Source organism: Puma concolor, chromosome E3, assembly GCF_028749965.1.
Source record: "Puma concolor isolate L17-30 chromosome E3, mPumCon1.1.hap2, whole genome shotgun sequence".
Lineage (NCBI taxonomy): Eukaryota > Metazoa > Chordata > Mammalia > Carnivora > Felidae > Puma > Puma concolor.
This window is the reverse complement of record NC_141682.1, coordinates 526,973-545,053: the sequence shown is the minus strand read 5'-3', so window position 1 is coordinate 545,053 and position 18,081 is coordinate 526,973. Positions and strand designations below refer to the sequence as shown.

Genomic DNA, 18,081 nt, shown 5'->3' with positions numbered 1-18,081 from the left:
GCGTTTGCTTCCAAAACATCTCCTCGCCCGAGCGGCCCCAGGCCTGCGGGCGGCAAGAGCACCGTGTCACAGAAGGGCAGACGCAGCTCGCCGAGTGAGGCAGGCTGCTCAGCCTCACAGAGGTGGCCCTGGTGCTGGCCGCAGTCCCCAGCATCCAACGCCAGGTAGTGCTCACTAATTTGCTCCTTTTTCCAGTTTCCTTGTTCATTCCTTCTTCCTTTTGTTCACTCAGACAGCTTCACTGAGCTGCGATTCACCTAGCACCCAAGTCACCCATTTAGAGGGTATACTCCTGTGGTCTTAGTGTGTTCATAAATGCGTGCAACCACTGGCCACGGTAAATTCTGGAACATTTTCACCAGCACAGGTGCCCGTATGCTTTAGCTAGCAGTCCACAATGACTATACGGCCACAGTTGGCCAGGTGTAGTGGAGAGCCACATGTGGTTTGGCTCCTGGTGCCATGGACCCTGACCTGCCCTTGCTGGTACCCAGCTCAGCTACGGCTCTGCTGTGCTTGCCAGCCCTGCCCAGCTCCTGGTACAGAATGCCTGCTTAGGGGCAGGAATGTGGGACCGGGGCCTCGTTAAAGTGGTCCAGACCTGGGTAAAACACGAACATAAAATAGGAATCGCATAGACAGGCCTCATCTTAACTATTGCAGTGGCACCTGCCCTACGTTCTCCAAGGTCATAGCACAGTTTGCCTTAAAACCTCCCATGGTGGCTGTGGATGCTTGACGTGGCATGGGACCCAGGGACCCTACCCCCAGTTAAAATAGTTACTGAGGCCCTTGTGAATCGAAATCAGGCCCTCAAGGATTGAGACCTTAGGCAAGTGAAGGGCGATTATTTCCACACTTGTCCAGTCAACAGCCTGCCAACAAGGAGAGCATAGTCCCTTGGTAGTGGCCACCACCTCACTGCTGGGGGCCCGCAGTGAAGCCCTGCACCCGACATTACTGAAGTCGCTGAGCCCATGTGACAGGAGCTGATGGGGGTTTTGCTGTTGCAGATTTGACCGATCGGTTCTATGGATGCCCATTTCAGCCGCAGTGTCTTTATGCTGGCAGACATCTTGGCCTGTGCTCACCACCCTGCAGTTTCTCTGCCCCTGGGAGCCGAGGCTGTAAGGCCCTGGGCACCACTGCTCCCTCCTTCCCAGAGACACACCCTGGACAGACTGTGGGGCCTGGGCAGCTGAGTCTGGATTTGGGGCTGCTGCTGGCCCTGCTCCTTCATCCAGGAGCTGTGGGTCAAGAGAGTGAAGCATGCAGACATTTTTGCTGGCCTGGCAGCATCCCCTTGCCCGCAGGCAGAAGGAACCCTCACATAGGGTGGGCAGAGAAAGCACTTCGGGGCACCAGGAGGCTTAGCTGCCTTCTGGCTACAGAGCGGTGCCCGAGGCAGGCATGGGCCCACCCCCCTGGTTCTCCCAGTGCATTCGGGCAAGGCTTGGCTCCTCTGGGAAGACAGCTGATCTGGGAATGAGTCCATCTGGGATGGAGTTCAAGCTCTGTACTCACCAGCTTCATCATCCCTTGACCTTCAGGTGCAAGCCCCAGGTGGGCCCTCCTCCTGAGGCTCCCTGGCCTCTGCACACCTCAGGCTCTGTCTGGGGCACGTGGTCCGAGGGGGTCCCCCCCAACCCTCCCAGCCCTCGCCAGGGAGGATGCCCACCCTCGTCCAACCCAGACAAAACCTGCTGTTCCCAGCGTTACCGTAGGAACAGATTCAGGACAGGGCTGAGCTCCTCCTCCCTGGTAACTTGGAGATCCCGAAGACAGCTGGCATTCTGCTAGGCCCCTGCCGTGCCGAGGCATCCGATGGCAAAGGGCACTGCACCTGAGCACAGCACTGCCACTTGTCACCCAGGGGACAGGGCCCTGTGCTCCCAGGACTGTCAAGCACATTCTGGATGCTTTACTGCTACTAAGGTTGGTGGGGGGGGGGGGGGGGAGCTGCTGGGGGAGGGAGTCAGACTATGAACATGTTAAAAGTCAGGGGGGGGTGTAAAGTTATTGCACATAAATATTCTGCAAACAGCTGCCTAGAATATTCCTTATATTGGAAAGTATGCTTTGAGGTCATTACTCAGGATTTTACAGGCCGTTTCTTGGCCGAGCCCCAGGATGGCTTATGGCTTTGCAAAAAGGCGATGCCACGTTTTATGAATGACAGGTGGCTTTTATCACACCTCTGCATTATCGCTATGGTAATAGGGCTGTGGCGATGCCCTGCGGCCGGGGGCACCTGAGCGGGTGCAGCGGGCACAGCCTGCAGGTCTGGCCTTGAGTAGGGGTCCCCGGACGACACTGACTGAGGTCCATTTCCCAGTCTGTTTTCCTGCCAGTGGAGTCAGTGCAGCAGAACAGCTGCTGGTGCCCCTGTATCTGGGCACAGCCCTGAGGCACAGCCCTGAGGCGGGCCGGCCTCCGCGGGGATTGGCTGCCACCCCCCCTCCCCAACCCGAGGGCCCCGCACTGAGGTCTTTGTCCTTCCTCCTCCCTCCTCTGCCCAGTGGCCATCTGCATGGACCGACCTGGCCATCCCATTCTCCCTATCAATTCTTGTCTTTCTTTTTTTCTCTGGCTGTAATCCAGGCCTGGCATGTAGGGGTAGGGGACTGACACTAACTGTGGCCAGATCTGCTCCAGCCCTGTTTTCATTGTAGCAGAATTATTTAAAAAATGTTTTTAAGTGTTTATTTATTTTTGAGCGTGAGAGAGAGAGAGAGAGCGTGAGCAGGAAAGGGACAGACAGAGAGGGAGACACAGAATCTGAAGCAGGTCAGCTCTCAAGCGCTGTCTGCCCAGAGCCTGATGAGGGGCTCAAACCCACAAACTGTGAGATCATGACCTGAGCCAAAGTCGGACACTCAACCGACTGAGCCAGCCCCACAGCAGAATTACTTTTAATAAATATATTTATTTTGCAGCCTGGGAGAAATCACTGCATTTGACCAAAAGAGGTGTGACTTATGATTTGAAAATCAGCCCTGCTCAGAAAATAGTTAAAGAAAAGATGGACACACACATTCCGGGCTCTTCACATGACTTCCAGAGAGTATCAGAAAGAAGCCCGGGGAATGGGGACTAATCCACGGCTGATACTGTTGTTTTTCCAGCAGGTCACAGGGCAATGAGTCAAGAAGCAGAGCTAGGCTGAGTCAAGGCCACAGCCCAGGAACTGTGGTAAGAGACCTGGTGACTCTGTGGACTGGCCTAGAGGAGCAGGGGTCAGGGTTCTGGGGGCAGGGGTAGGAGGGAGGGGGATGGGGCAGGCGGGGAGTGTACTGGCAACAGCAGGCAGGGCTGGAGACTAGGGACAAGGGCTGTGACTATGTGGAGGGTGTCAGGTGTGCCGAGGTGCTGCTCCCTCCCTGAGACTCATAGCCAGCAGACGGGCTGGGTAAAACGAAGGTGTCTACAGAATACCTACGTGCCACACTTATTCTGCAAGGTGGGTGGGCCCGCTCACCCTCACAAAGCCTAGCGTTTCCTGGGGCATTGAGCTGTGGTCCGTCAGCTTCAAACAGGAGCAAAGTCGAGTGTTTGGAATGAGAGAGAGCTCTTGGGCCCCACAGCTGCTCCTGAGGGAAGGGTGGGGAGGTCGGACCGAGGCCTAGCTTGCAGCATTCCAGGAGCGTCTCCATGCCCCTGGGCTGGCTGCTCCCCACTCTGGAGCCATGTGACTGGCCAAGCTGTTGAGCCACCCCAGCCAGGGTGTCCCATCAGTGACAGGGTGGCAGCACCCCTCTGAGTGTGGGTCCTGAGGCCCCGAAGCCCCTCGGCTGTGGCACGGCCAGCACACTCTGAGGCTCTTGGCTCTCGGCCCAGGTCCCCTCCTCACTTCCTCCCACTCTGTCACCCAGGCAGCTCAGTGGGACCACTGGACAACCCCATGGGGTCTGTGGGGCCTCCTTTAGAGATGGCCAGGCTGGGCCGAGTGGAGGGCTGCACGAGGCAAGCAGAGCACGGGGCCCCTCTCACTCTCCCTGACCGTGGCAGAGCTGCTGTGTGGCTCTCCGTGCCCCTCCCCAGTGACGGGTCTGGCTGGGACAGGGAAGCTTGCCTCACCTGGGTCTCGGACTTTCAGCGCTGAAGAAGACAAGGGCAGTGTAAGGAGAGTGGAAGGCCCCTAACTCATGCTGGGAAGTCAGGACAGGCTTCTTGGGGGAAGAAGGAACGTTGAGGTAGTCCTGGTGGATGAGGCAGGGTGGGGGCTGGGCCCAGAGGGGCTGCACCTGGGGCCGGAGGGAGCAGGGAGAGCCCTGTGAGGGGCACTGAGTGGGGGAGGGGTGGGGTGCTGTCTAGAGAAGCCTCCGGGTGTGGAGGGGAATAGAGGTAGCAAGGAGCTGAGCACGGGGCTGGGCCAAGGAGCGACCACGAGGTGGAGGGGACACTAAGTCAGGCAGGTCCTGCGGAGACTTCGGGTCGGGGTGGAAGGGGCTGATGTTGAAGGGAAGAGGGGCACGGCCCCTTGGCCAGAGCTGGAAGTTGTGCCGAGACCCGGAATCTGAAATGGAAGAGGCCTGCCAGGTGCCCTCTGTCGCTGCCTTCTCCCCGCGGTGCCCACCCCAGCGCCAGTCCTGGACCAGCGGACTATGGCTGTTCACGAGGCTGCAGTGTCCCCTACCAGACAGCAGTGTATTTCTCATCAGTGCCACGAAGCCATGTGACTTTGAAGCAGATGAAATGTACACTTTCCCCAAGCGTGACCCAGAGGATGTGAGGTTCATGCCGGAGGCAGTTCTAAAATTGGACGGGTAACTGCTGCTTCTGCTTCCTGTGATGGTTTTTGTAAGATCACACCACGCTCACTCCTTCACAGAAAACAACTAGAAAATCTGTACAGAGTGCAAACAGGAGCCTCGTGAGGGTACTGAGGAGCAAACAGCGCAGAAGAGAATGCTCCTGTCCACCTCCAGCTGGGCCACGTGCAGGGGCCACGTGCAGTTGGGCCGTGCGGGAGCCAGTCTGAGGGGGAAAGCCGCTCTTTGTGGCCTGGAGAATGAGATCAATACGGCTGACGGAGCTTGGCTGCTGCGGTTTGGGGAAGAAATGTCCAGGGAATCTGCACCCCTGCCTGACCGGATCGCGTGCACACAGCATTCCGGAAGCAGCCGGGCAAGGACAAGACCTGAACGGAGGCTGGAGCTGCGGCCCCAGGGACCTGAGTTAGCACAGCTGACATCACCACCCGCTGAACCAAATGAGACACAGCACTGGCAAAAAATAACAGAATCCAGAGCCGCCTCCAGACCACATTCACAATGTGGACGTGATTCAAAATCGCCACCCGACATGCAAAAGACTAAGTCAGTGGGACATATTCCTCAGAGAAAGGAACGTGAACGAAGAGAGAGCCCAGGGAGCCCCAGGGTCAGGACAGCAGGTGGGGCTTGTACTTCATGCACCACGACTCTCGGCGGCTAGCTGCAGAGACATTGGTGTTACGTCCCCTTGGCAAGTGACACTGTACGACTTGCACCGGGACCTTCTTTGTCCCTGGGTCAGAAATCTATTTCATCTCATAATAACACAGCTACTACAGCTCTTTCAGCTAGCGTTAGTGGTAGGGTTCTCCAATCTCTTTTAATTTTTTTAAAATTTATTTATTTATTTGAGGGAGGGGCAGAGAGAGAGAGAGAGGGAGAGAGAGAGATTCCCCAGGAGGCTCCACACCGAGTGTGGAGTCCAACACGGGGCTCGATCCCACAACCCTGGGATCATGACCTGAGCTGAAATCAAGAGTCAGACTCTTAACCGACTGAGCCACCAGGAGCCCCTTATTTGTGTCTTTGTATTTAAAGTGGACATGGGGCAGGCAGAACATAGCTGAGTCTTGCTTTCTTACTCAGTCTCACGAATTACGCCTTTCGATTGGGGTTTGTAGAGCATTTTCATCTAATGCTACTGTTGAGTAGAGTCGGCCTTAAATCTGTTATTGTCGGCCTTAAATGTGTTATTGTCCATCTGGTTTTCATGTCCCTTGTCCTCTTAATCTGCCTTATTTTGAATAACTTGAGCATTTTTTATGATTCCATTTAATCATATCTTTGCTGGTTCCCTGTAATAGTGTGTGTGTGTGTGTGTGTGTGTGTGGCGCTCACACGCGTGCTTTAGGGTTTGTAATGCACAGCTTTAACTTATCACTGCCCATTTTCACGTAATATCACTCCCCCTTGATAATAGTTTGGTAACCTCACAGCGGCACAGCTCCCTCCCTTGCCTGTGGCCTCAGTGGTGCTGTCCCCGTGCATTTTGTCCTTCGTGTGTTAGACGCCCCCCAAGAATGCACCTCTTTCTTCACATCAGGTCTCTGTGCAGCATCATCTTCTTTCTGCCTGAAGGACTTTCTTTTTTTTTTTTTTTATGTTTTATATATTTTTGAGAGAGACAGAGACAGATCAGTGCGCAAGCCAGGGAGGGGAAGAGAGAGAGGGAGACATAGAATCCGAAGCAGGCTCCAGGCTCCGAGCTGTCAGCACAAAGCCCAATGCGGGTCTCAAACTCACAAATCGTGAGATTGTGACCTGAGCCGAAGTTGGATGCTTAACTGACTGAGCCACCCAGGTGCCCCTGAAGGACTTTCTTTAACATCTCTTAGTGTTCATATGCTGGTGATGATGAATTATTGTAGCTTCTGTAGGTCTGAGAAAGTTGTTTTAGCTTCTTCACACTATTTGTTGCTGGGCATAGAATCATGAATCAACACTTTTCTCTCAGTGCTTTGCGGGCCTTGGTCCCCTCCCCCTGTTGCCCCATTTCCAATAAGGAATCTGCCTCACCTTTCCCTCCTTCTCGTGTGGGTAGCATGTGTCTTTATCTGATCTTAAGATTATCTTGTTATAATCCTCTATAAGCAATTTAATTATGATGTGCCTCCTTCAGACCTCTTAGACTCAGGGTTCATTAAGCATCTTGGACATGCAGGTTTACAGTTTTTTAAAAATCAAATATGGGAGATTTTCAGTCATTATTTCTTCAAATATTTTGTCCTGTTGTCTTCTTTTCTTTCTCTTTGTGGGACTCTGATGACATGTATTTTAGGCCATTTGAAGTCATCCCCCAGTTAACTTTCTGCTCATTTTCTCTGGTCTGTTTTCTCTCCATATTTCATTTTGGATGGTTTCTATTACATGTATTCAAGTCCATTAAATTTCTCTTTCTCAGTGCCTGATCTGCTCTTAATCTCATCTGGTGAATTTTCATCACAGACCCTGTAGGATTTGTCCCTGAAAGTCTGATTTAGGTCTTTTTCATTTCTTCCCTGTCTCTGCTGAGCATCATCCATGTTCTCATAGCTTCTGGAGCACAGGATACGGTGACAGTAATGACATTCCGTCTTTGTCCATGAGTTACTTCATCTGCCATTTGTGTGTCGGTTTCAACCAATGACTTTTCTCATCACGTGATGTGTTTTCCTGCTGTTTTCTGTACCAGGTGATTTCCCTTTGGCTGATAGACATTGCATATTTTTCTTTGTTGGCTCCTGGACGGTTTTGTATTCCTGAAACCATTCTTGAGCTTTATTCCTGGGATAGAGTTGTGTGACTTTGAAACAACTTGTACATTTATGTTTGATTTTAAGCACTGTGAGATGGGATCAGAGTGACCTCAGTCTCGGGCTGATCATGCTCCTCTCCTGGGGTGACGCCATTCTGAATACTCCACACGGTCTCCTCTGTGTTATGAGGCTTTCCTGAGCCACATGTTACCTGGTTGGAACACAAAGCCATTCTTGGTTCTGCGTGAGCTTCACGGGTTATTCCCTCTCATTCTCGTTTGGTATTTTATTCTGTACCGTTGGGTAGTTCCCTTACATTTGCACACAGTTCAGTATTCAGCTGAAGACTCAAGGGGACCCATTGAGAATGTGCAAAGATCTCACCCTCCTGCCACAGTTCTTTCTTCTCTCGTGGTCCTCCAGGTAAGCATGAGTCACCTACCCTTCCCGGACTCCCAGGGCCATCCCTTCACACAGGGAGATCACCGGCTTCTCCACCCTGTGCTGAAGCCTGAACTCTCTCTCTGCAGACAGCAGTCCCAATACAGGGCTCACCTTGTCAGCTGCACGTACCAGTGGTTTCGTCTGGTGCTGCCTGAGGCCCACTTTCTAAAAACAACTATTCAATATATCTCTCCCTCCACCACAATTCTTAGTTTTATAGTAAGAAGGGTGAATTTGTTCCTTGTTAACTTTGTCTTGGCTGACAGGAGAAGTATGAAAGATTTTAAAGCCGTTGTCATAAATATCTTCAATGAAGACAAATAACTATGCCTGTAAAAAGTGAAAAAGTCAGAAATGTTGGCAGAAAAATCTGAACAATTGAAAAAACTTAGAATTCAACAGTACGATATCAGAAATAGCAAATTCATGACATGGACTTGACAGCTACACAGAGGTGACAGAGTAAATAATGAATAGAGCAGCAGAAATGGTCTAATGTGAAAAAGAGCAGCGAAAAGGGTAGGAAGATAACAGAGTCGCAGGCACCCTTAATAAGATCAGACTCTAAGGTGCATGCAGTGGCTTCAAAGGAGGAGAGAAGAGGGAGGACGATAGACCAAAATATTTGAAGGAATCGTGGCTGGACCCATCCACGTGTGGGAAGACAGATCGTGCCAAGCAGAATAAGGACACTGCCACAGACACAGCAGGATCAAACAGATGGTCAGCAGAGCCCAAAAACAAATATTGAAAGCAAAAGGGGGAAAATGGCACTTTACATAGAGGGAAATAATGCTCTGATCAACAGCCAACCTCTTATTAGACTCTATGGGGATCAGAAGAGAATGACAAATGAGAGTTGGGGTGCAGAAAACAAACAAAAGACCTTTCAATCTAGAACCCTGTATCTTCTATTTTCCCGGTATGTCCCATATGTCCCCCTATATCTCCTATGTCCCCTGTGTCCCCTGTATCCCATATGTCCCTCTATATCTCCTACATTCCCCTATGTCCCCTATGTCCCCTTATATCTCCCATGTCCTTTACATCCCCCTATGTTCCCCATATCTCCTACATGCCCCTATGTCCCCTATGTCCCCCTATATCCCCTGTCACCCTATACCCCTATGTCCCCCTATTTCTATGTCTCCCTATATCTCTTATATCCCCTATATCCCATATGTCTCCCTATATCCCCCTACATGCCCCTATGTTCCCCTATGTCCCCTGTCACCCTATACCCCTATGTCCCCCATTTCCTCTATGTCCCCCTATATCTACTATGTACCCCTATTTCTCCTATGTCCCCCATATCTACTATGTGCCCTATGTCCCCTATATCCCCCTATGTCCCCTGTGTCCCCCTCTGTCCCCTGTCACCCTATACTCCTATGTCCCCTGTATCTCCTATGTCATCCTATATCTACTACGTGCCCCTATTTCTCCTATGTCACCCTGTATCTACTGTGTGCCCCTATATCTGCTATGTTCCCCATATCTCCTATGTCCCTTATGTCCCCTTATACCCTTTGTGTCCTCGATGTTTCCCCATATCCTTTATATTCCTCTGTATCTCCCTTATATCAAGTAAAAATATCCTTAAAGAGTGACTGTTGAAATAGAACTTTTTAAGATTTTAAAAAACTTAGAGAAACTATCACCAAAAAAACCCTCACAGTTAAAGGAAGTTCTTTAGGATAAAGGAAATTATACCAGAAAAAGGAAACTTAGATCCTCAGAATAGAATAAATAGCCTCAGAAATGATAAACATGTAGGTAAATGTAAAAGGCTACTCATTTTATTTTGCTTCTTCCTCCTAACTTCTCTAAAGTAAAACCTGTGATATCATTGCGGGTGTGGAGGGAGGAACAGGTGAAGCTCGGGATCTCCGGGGCACGGAAACTGCTCTGTGTGGTGCTATAACCATGGATGCCTGTGTGTTGTACGTTTGTCCAAACTCAGAGAACGTACAGCACCGAGAGTAAACCGTGAACTGTGGGTGAGTGTGATATGTGAGGACAGGTACCTTTCTGGCGGGGGATGCTCATAACAGAGGAGGCTGTGTGTGTGGGGGGGCAGGGGGCATATGAGAAATCTCAGTACCTTACTCTGAATTTTGCTGTAAACCCCAAAATGCTCTAGAAAAATTAAGTCTTCAGATAAAACTGTAATATTTCTTCTGAGCTTTAGAAGGTGTGTAGATGTATTATTGCACGCTGCAGCATGAAGGGGGGGAGGTGTGGCCAAGATGGCCGCAATATGTCTACATCTCACTGGAAACGGTAAAATGTTAATTGTCAGCGGCATCTGAAAAGTTAAAGATGGATATTGTGAACTCTGGAGAAATGACTAAAAATAGAAGCCAGTGGGACAAAAAGTGAAATAATGCAATCCACTTCCATTATATTGGCAGGTTAAAAAAAAAAAAAAAGAACATGGCACATAGAAAACACATTCAAAAAAATTCTACATCTATTCATAATTAAAACAAAGTCCAGAGAAGTAGACATAGAATTTCTTTAAAATGATATAGGCATCTACAAAAAACTGACAGTTAACATCAATAGCAAAAGATTAAATGCCTTCTTTGAGAATCAGGACCAAGGCGAAGATATTCATTCTCATTTCTCCTTCCAACGTCATGCTGCAGTTCTTAGCAAGTGTGAAATAGCAAGACAAATAAATAAAAGGGGAACAGATTGAAAAGGAAGAAATAAAACTTTTTCCGTCAACGGCATGATATCTAGTATAAAGTACTAAAAAATACAAACAACTAAAAAGGCTACTAGAACTCATAAATGAGTGTAACAAGGTCATAGGATACAAAGTCAATGTATAGAAATCATTTGTTTTTCTATACACTACCAATAAATGATTAGAAATTGACATTTCTAAACTCTAAATTTCTAAATCATAACATACTTAGGAATAAATCATATATACACAGGATCTATATGCTGAAGACCACAAAAACTGATGGAAAAAATAAAATGAGTGGGGAATTTGTCTTAGTGCATTTGGGCTGCTATAACAAAATGCCACAGACTGGGTGACTTCGAAAGAGCAGCAATTTGTTTCCCACAGTTCTGGAGGCTGGAAGGCCAAGATCAAGATGCCAACATGGTCATGTTCTGATGAAGGCCCCTTCTTAGTTCATGGCCAGCACCTTCTCTGTGTCGTCCCATGGTGGACAGGACCAGAGATCTCTCTGGAGCCTCTTCTGAAAAGGCACCGATCCATTCGTGAGGACTCCAACCCTATGATCTAATCACCCCAAAGGTGTTTGGGCCTGTTGTTGTTAATTTCTTGAGGAACCTCCATACTGTTTTTTGGAGTGGCTGTACCAGTTTGCATTCCTGCCAACAGTGCATGAGGGTTCCCTTCTCTACATCCTCGCTGATACCTGCTATCTTGAGTGTTGTTGTTTTTTCAATAATAACCATTCTAACGTATGCGAGGTGACATTATGGTTTGGTTTGCATTTCCCAGAGGATTAGTGATATTGAGCATCTTTTCATATATCTGTTGACCATCTGCATGTCTTCTTTTGAGAAATGTCTCTTTGCATCCTTTGTTTATTTGTAATCGAGTTGTTTATTTCTTGCTATTGAGTTGTATGAGTTCCTTATATTTTCAATATTAGCCTCTTACCAGATGTACAATTGGCAAATATTCTCTCCCCATCTGTAGGCTGTCTCTGCACTTGTCGATGGTTTCCTGTGCTGTGAGGTAGGTTTTCAGTTTGACTGAATTCTATTTGTCTATTTTTGCTTTTGGCGCCTGTAATTTTGGGGTCATAGCCAAGAAGCACTGTACAGGCCAATCTCAAGAAGCTTTTCCTCTATATTTTCTCATAATGATTTTATGGTTCCAGGTCTTAGATTTAGGTTTTTAATCCATTTTGAGTTGATTTTTACATGGGGAGTGAATTAAGGATCCAATTTCATCCTTCTGTGTGTGGAAAACCAGTTTTCCAAACACTATTTGTTGAAGAGAGTTTCCCCGTTGTGTGTTCCCGGCACCTTTGTCAAAGGTCAATTTACCATAAATGTGGGGAGTTATTTCTGAGCCCTCTATTCTGGTCCATTGCTCCAAATGTCTGTCTTATGCCAGTACTATGGTGGTTTGATTCCTATAGCTTTCTAGTACATGTGAAATCAGGTAGTGGGAAGCCTCCCACTTTACTGCCTGAACAACCTGTGCTGGTAACTTCTGCACTGCCATCTTGGTTCATATTTATTGTAGGCGTTTGTGGGTCAAGGTTAAGGTTAGAAGGCAGCGATTGTCAGGATGGATAGAAAAATAAGAGCCAAGTATATGCTGTCTACGAAAACTGCACTTTAAATACAAAGACACAGATAGTTTGAAATAAAATCAAAATCATAAAAATTGGGAAGGGAGAAGTAAATTGCCTCTTTACACCTCTTTGTGCACGTATCATAAATACATCTGTATCCAGAATCATACATAAAGAAAAAAAATTTTTTTTAAGTTTCTTTATTCATTTTGAGAGAGAGAGAGAGAGAGAGAGAGAGAGCCAGCGAGCTTGGGAGCGGGGCAAAGAGAGAGGGAAAGAGAGAATCCCAAGCAGGCTCCATGCTGTCAGCACAGAGACTGATGCAGGGCTTGAACTCAGGAACCATGAAATCATGACCTGAGCCGAAATCAAGAGTCAGACACAACCGACTGAGCCACCCAGGCGCCCCAGGAAAAAATCTTAAAAAAACTTGCAAACACTTACTACAGGTGAGGGGACAACTGGATACCCACATACAAGAGAATGAAGTTGAACCCTTATCTCACCCCATAAAAAACATGAACTCAAAATATATCAAAGGCCTATGTGTAAGAGCAAAATTATAAAATTTGTAGAAAAAAACATAGGCATAACCCTCCGTGACCTTGGATTTGGCAGTGACTTCTTTTTGTTTTTTTTTCCATTTCATTGAGTTTTTATTCAAGTTTTTAATTTTTAAACATTTAAATCCAAGTTAGTTAACATATAGTGTAATAATAATTTCAGGAATAGAATCTTACACACAACACCCAGTGCTCTTCCAACAAGTGCCCTCTGTAGTGCCCCTCCCCCCTTTAGCCCATCCCCGCACCCAACACCCTGCCAGAAACCCTCAGTTTGTTCTCTGTATTTAAGAGTCTCCCTCTCTGGTTTTATATTGTTTTTGCTTCCCTTCCTCTAGGTTCATCTGTTTTGTTTCTTAAATTCCACATATGAGTGAAACCATATGATATTTGTCTTTCTCTGACTGACTTACTTCACTCAGCATAATATACTCTAATTCCATCCATGTTGGTGCACATGGCAAGATTTCATTCTTTTTGATCACCGAGTACTACTCCATTGTATATATGAACCACATTTTCTTTATCCATCCATCAGTCAATGGACATTTGGGCTTTTTCCATAATTTGGCTATTGTTGATAGTGCTGCTATAAACATTGGGGTGCACGTCCCCCTTCGAATCAGCACTCCTGTATCCTTTGAATAAATTCCTAGTAGTGCAACTGCTGGGTCGTAGGGTAGTTCTGTTTTTATTTTTTGGAGGAACCTCTGCACTGTTTTCCAGAGCGGCTGCACCAGTTTGCATTCCCACCAGCAGTGCAAAAGAGATCCTCTTTCTCTGCATCCTTGCCAGCATCTGTTGTTTGCTGAGTTGTTAACGTGAGCCACTCTGACAGGTGTGAGGTGGTATCTCAGTGTGGTTTTGATTTGTGTTTCCCTGATGATGAGTGATGTTGAGCATTTTTTCATGTGTCGGTTGGCCACCTGGATGTCTTCTTTGGAAAAGTGTCTCTTCATGTCTTCTGCCCATTTCTTCACCGGATTATTTGTGTTTTGGGTGTTGAGTTTGATAAGATTTTGGATACTGATCCTTTATCTGATATGTCATTTGCAAATATCTTCTCCCATTCCGTCAGTTGCCTTTTAGTTTTGCTGATTGATTCGTTCGCTGTGCAGAAGCTTTTTATCTTGATGAGGTCCCTATAGTTCATTTTGCTTTTGTTTCCCTGGATTTGGCAGTGGTTTCTTAGGTATGATATCAAAGCTCCAGGAACATAAGAAAAACAGATAATTTTTCTCCCTTAAAGTGAGAAACTTCAGTGCATAAAGGAGAAAATTAAGAAAGGAAAAGGATAATTCACAATCCACAGCCCAGAATGGCAGAAAATATTTGTGAAGCGCGCATCTGCCGAGCCGTCTGTGGTCCGGGGGCCGCCCCGTCACCCTTCCTGCTCCCCTCGGAATCTGGCGAGTGGGCCCTGGTCATCTTCAGTGTGGTTAAGGAGTAAGTGCTGGACTGTTGTAATTCAGAAACAGTGATTGAGCTCAGAGTCATTTCCATTATCACCCTCAAAGGCCGGTTGCCTCGGTGTGCTTCCTGAAGAACACACAGTATTTGCAAATCTCTGAGAACCACGAAACTGTCTTCACTTTTCTGCGAAGTGTGTCTTCTTATTTCCATTAGTGACCCTTTTCAAGCTGTGTTCAATGGTGCCACCCCCCCCACCCCCCCCCCCACCCCCGCTCTGGTTTCTTTCTCTGCAAGTGGCCGTGGCGGTTTGGCTCTTGGCTCTGTCTGCCCTACGCTGTGTGTCAGGTCCAACCACTCTGACTCCTGGTGGTGTTTGCTTTCTCTGGAGATTTGGAGATGAGCTCAGATGCTCAGCCTGCGACTGAAAGTGAAGGCCGGCTTTTCCTTATCACCACTTCCCACCTCCCTCCCCCTCTTTTCTTCTGGCCTGTCTCGGAGGTACAGAGATTTCTCTTTGAAGAGAAGGTTCTGGAGAAATCAGACAGATACAGAAAGAATGCAGCCAATCCCTGCCTTATGCTGATGGCCAGGAGGATGGACGCATGGCGGTGAGTGGTTTTCCTCAGTAGAATGTTAAAAACCCTTTCAGTAATAGATCGTTTTGTAGTGTCCCGTGTTTCCTCGCTCTGCTAAGAATCTGAATGATGTTAAGGAGGGAAATTCTTTGTCTCCTAACAATGTCAAGAGGGAGACCCATTTTAAACGATGTTATCAAGGTAACTTCCAGCTCACGATGAATGAGGACCCGGCCCCGTGCCCCGTGAGGTCTTCCACCAGGAGCACGGGCTCCCGGCAGGCAGCTGTCTGGAGATACAGGGAGAGCAAACACAGCTCACCTACCGTGGGCCAAACCCCAGGCATAGCCTTGGGAGCCTGGAGTGCTCCAGCAGGACCCCATAGATTGGCACACCTCACCATGGGCTCCTGTAGGAAATCATGAGGGAAAGAGGAGGAGCTGTGCAGTGGCGAACACGACCCTGAGCATAGCTTCTGCTCCCACCCTGGCCACAGGCTCCGTGATGGGTTTCCAACAAGCCCCTCCTCTTCCTTGACCCTGCTGTCCTCGCTTCTGGAAAATCGAACTGGACGCATCCACATCATGCAAGAGGTGCCTATGTGTTGGAGGTGTGCACTTGTCTTCCCTGGCATCAGTGCACCTGCAAGACCCCAGCCCCATGGGTCCTCCCCTGCCCAACTGCCCTCTAGGAAGAGCTTCAGCAGCACACTTAGTGGTTTGAGGTCCTTCGCTGGTGCCATTTTATAGGGCCCCCAGCATTTCCTGAGGACAGGGGGGAGGGAGGCTAGTTGGTTACAGCAAGAGGCGGCACCAGACCGGGAAGGCCAGGCTTGTTCACTTTCACTTGGTTCCCTCACATTCATCAGTGGGGGGCTGAGTGTGGCTTGTTCTTCCCAATCATGTACGAAGTGTATAATTTATCCCAAAGGGATTTTGTTTTAATGAGAGGCTAGATCGTAGGAGAGAGTCATTATTTAGATAATATGCACATATCAGGTTAATTTTAAATCAACTTTTAGGTCAATCTATCTTAATTATTCAATTAACTGTTTTTGACTGGGAATTCCAATAATTATATTAGCATAACATGTGGCAATGTGATTGCCTTTTGGATTCTGTTCCTTACGATGCCAGAGTCAGCTCCTCGGCTCTCACCCTGTGCATATGTTCAGTGTGTGTGTGCATGCTGGTGCTCCCTGTGCATATGTTAAGTGCGTGTGTGTGTGTGCATGCTGGTGCATTGAGGGTGTTTTTCCTGGTTATTAATGAATGCATTTTCTAAAAAAATTTTTTTAACGTTTATTTTATTTTTGAGACAGAGAGAGAGACAGAGCATGAACGGGGGAGGGGCAGAGAGAGAGGGAGACACAGAATCGGAAGCAGGCTCCAGGCTCCGAGCCAGCAGCCCAGAGCCCGACGCGGGGCTCAAACTCACGGACCGTGAGATCGTGACCTGAGCCGAAGTCGGATGCTTAACCGACTGAGCCACCCAGGCGCCCCAATGAATGCATTTTCATGGCACATATTGATATCAGAGAGCCCTGCCTTTATTTAAAAAATTGTTTTTAATACAATTTTAATTTTTGACTATTTTTAGATTTAGAGAAAATCCTGACAATAATTTCTCATATACTTCACCTCCAGGCTCCTCTATTATTAATGTCTTATTTTAGTATGGCCCATTTGTCACAATTAATTAACTAATATTGGTATACTGTTATTAACTAAAGTAACACATTGTGTCAGGTTTCCCTGCCTTTTTCCTTAGCGTACTCGATCTGTACCCAGAATCTCATCCAAAATACCACTTTCCAGTTAGTTACCACATCTCCTTAGAAGTCTCTAGGCTGTGACAGATTCTCAGACTTCTCCCATTTTGTGGTGATTTTGGCAGTTTTAAGGAGGAAGGTCCCTCAGTAAGGATTTTTCTGTGCTCTTTTCAGGACTACACTGGGGTGGCATTTGGGACACAGACCACAGAAGGGAAGCAGCACCCTCAGCACACCCTGTCGGGGTCCATGCTGTCAAAACAAGTCGTCACTCGGGATGTGACCTGGGTCACTTGACTGAGGTTGTGTCTGTCAGATTTCTCCACCGTGAAGGTACTGATTCCCCTCCTCTTACACTGTACTCTTTGGAAAGCAGTCATTATGCATGCAGTGTCTTTATTTCTTAAGCTGCTTTATTGAGATGTGTGGAGGGACAATTGTGTGCCCCCAAATGTCAGTCTGGGGAGGCTGTGCATGCCATTGGTTACTTGAGCTTGAATTTGGGAGGTCACGGGAAGCAACTTCCCGCAGAGGCCTGGGTGCTCTGAAAGCAGAGAGCGTCAGAGCAGCCGGCTACTTTGCCAGGAGGACGTGATAGGGGTGTGGGAGGTGGGGGTGGGGACAAGCTAAGGAGCCCCTCTTACTCACTAATGCCTGAAGATCCTACACTGAGCCAGAGCCACCACCCTGATTTCCTGGCAGCGTTGAGGCCTCAGGCAGGTGGCCGTCCCCCTTCCCCACGCCCCAGGGAGGAGCTCTCTTCCTGGAAAGGGAGGCGATGTCACCACCATGGAGCCTCAAGCAACATCATCCACCTTCCTGGCTTCCTGGCAGGACTGGCAGAGAAGGCAGGGGCACCTACTGAGCCTGGCCCGGCCCACAGGAATCGACTCTGTGGACAGATTCCCTACCCAGCATATTTAGGAGAGAAAAGAGGTCTGCTACGGACCAAATGTTTGTGTCCCTCTAAATGCATACACCAAGACTGAATCCTCCGTGTAATGCTGTTAGATGCTGAGGCCTTTGGGGTGATTAGGTCATGGGTTGGAGCTTAGCGCCCTTGTAAAGCAGGCCCCTCACCCCTTCCACCGAGCCTGCACACACACGAGGAGACGCCATCTGTGAACCTCACGAGACACCAGATCCGCTGGTTCCTTGATCTTGGACCTTCTGCCCGCAGACTGGTGGATAGTCGTCTGCTCTTCCTAAGCCACTCAGGCTGAGTGATCTGTGACGGCAGCTCGAGGGGACTCACTGTTCGGTGGTAAAAACACACAACATAAAATTTTCTATATTAGCCTTTTTAAACCAATCGTTCAAGGATAGTCAGCCTGTTCGCACTATTGTATAGGCATCCCCACGGTCCATCTCCAGAATGTTCCATCTCCCCACACTGAGACACTGGCCGTGTTACACACAGACCCCCACCTGCTCCCCCAGCCCCGGCTCCACTGTCTACTCAGTGTCTGTGAATCTAACGACGCTGGGACCTCGTGTGAGTGGATCC

At 48.4% G+C, this 18,081-nt stretch overlaps 1 long non-coding RNA gene across 1 annotated transcript; it reads left to right on the top strand.

Annotated features, from left to right (window-relative positions):
- The first annotated feature begins 3,149 nt into the window (after positions 1 to 3,149).
- Positions 3,150 to 17,097, top strand: LOC147572830 (uncharacterized). Its single transcript, XR_015245399.1, has 3 exons — positions 3,150 to 3,192; positions 14,733 to 14,836; positions 16,749 to 17,097. It is a non-coding gene; the product is annotated as an uncharacterized LOC147572830 (long non-coding RNA).
- Positions 17,098 to 18,081: the final 984 nt, after the last annotated feature.